We start from the raw sequence: 1,815 nt of genomic DNA on the forward strand, positions 1-1,815 counted from the left end.
AGACAGACAAAAAGTAAGTTAATGGTATCTACATGGGGCTGGAACAGTGAGTATGTAGTTAGCTTCCACTATCTTCAGTCACTGACAAACAGTCGTTTGTTCCACATTCTAGTGTTCCTAGAGAGTTCTTTAGCATCTTACTGGTAGTTTAAAAGGAGACATAAGTGTGTTATGCGCAAGTGGGTGAGGTCAGGAATGGTAATAAGTAGATATGAAAAGAGACCAAAAAATGTCTTGTAAATGTGTTGGCGAAAATATAGAATGAACCGATAATTTAATTCTTGGATAGTTTCCAAATATTACAATTTGATAGCATTAACTTGAAAATAATATGGTACAGAGAGCAATTAAAAACTGTGTTATAAAATCATATTAATATGGTAAGACAAAACTTACAAAATTTTTATGCTACTGGTTTTTGAGAGTATTTGAAGAATACTCTCATTTTGATTAATATATGTTCCATTTTTCAATATGTCCAAATGATATGGAATATTTAGTTTTCTTTGCGCAGAAGCTAATAACAGTCATTGTAACCAGAAGAGGCACTTACTGTGTTCATGTATTAAACAAAGCAAAGCAGACAGTAAGAATATAGAGAGCAAAAATCAAAACAGCACTACCTTTTTTAAACACACGAATAGCAGGTTTAGCATATTGTAAGTCAATATGCTACCTAATCCAAAATTATTCCTTTGCTACTTCCTAGATTTCAGAAGTATTCATAATCTGTAATCAAGATCTTGTGCTCTTACTTTTGATACAGCCTCATATCACTCACTAATTTTGTGGTTCAATTCTTCACACTTGGCATCTAAAACAGTTCTCTTAGAACTAGAGATTACATCTGTGGTCTTTTGTAGGTATCTTTAAAAGAACTATAGAATTTGTCCAATTTCTGATTTCAAGTACAAAGTGCCTGTGCACCACTTTTTAGATGCAATGTAAACTAAATTCCTAGTTGTCAGATTCCATGTCTCTAAAAGGTGGTAGACAGAGATGAAATCAGGGCATCTGCTTATATAAACAATATGTTTAGGTTTTGATTTTTATTTTAAAGTGTAACATTGAAAAGAAGTAAATTTTATAGAACTTTGGTAAAGAAAAACACCAGTGGAGATAACAAATGGAGAAAAGGTTAAACCGTATTTCCTTTTCTTGTAAATATTTGAAAGCAGTTAATTTTATATGTTAGGAATAGTTGCCCTATATCCACAATAAAAACATGTCAGTATTTTATGTGAATTCCTTAGAGTTAAATATACAGGCTGTGTTCCTGGCCTGAGGGGCCAGGAATTCCAAACACTGAAGATGCTAGTCATTTCACCTTCAGTTTAGGGTTTAAGAAAAGGAAATCTTGAAGTCCCTCAAAATGAAAAAGAAGAATGGAGATTTCCTTAACAAGGTAACTCAAAGAAAGAAAACATACACATATACCTGCATATATATGCACACATACTTCCACATGTAAAAAGAGAAATCGTCAATTCCTGGATACATGCTTTTAGGTTTTTGTAAAAATCAAAATAAAACTGCCTTTTCGGTATGCAGGAATTTATCACTGTTATTTCAAGTTAAAGATATTTAAATACAAAACAATCGTAATGAGTAGATTACTATCTTGACAGTCTGAGGCACTTTTGAATTTTTGGTGTCGCTCACATTCATCCCTGAAAACACGCTCTACACCCCTACCAGCATTTTTCCTATGCAAATGACTGCAGATTGAAACACTCATCAATAGGTGCTATAGTCTGCAAATAGTTTCCTTGTCGGCTTGGCAACTGTGACTCATGCTGTCCGACAAGTGAAAAG

The sequence above is a fragment of the Physeter macrocephalus genome, chromosome 2 (genome assembly GCF_002837175.3).
Source record: "Physeter macrocephalus isolate SW-GA chromosome 2, ASM283717v5, whole genome shotgun sequence".
Taxonomy (NCBI): domain Eukaryota; kingdom Metazoa; phylum Chordata; class Mammalia; order Artiodactyla; family Physeteridae; genus Physeter; species Physeter macrocephalus.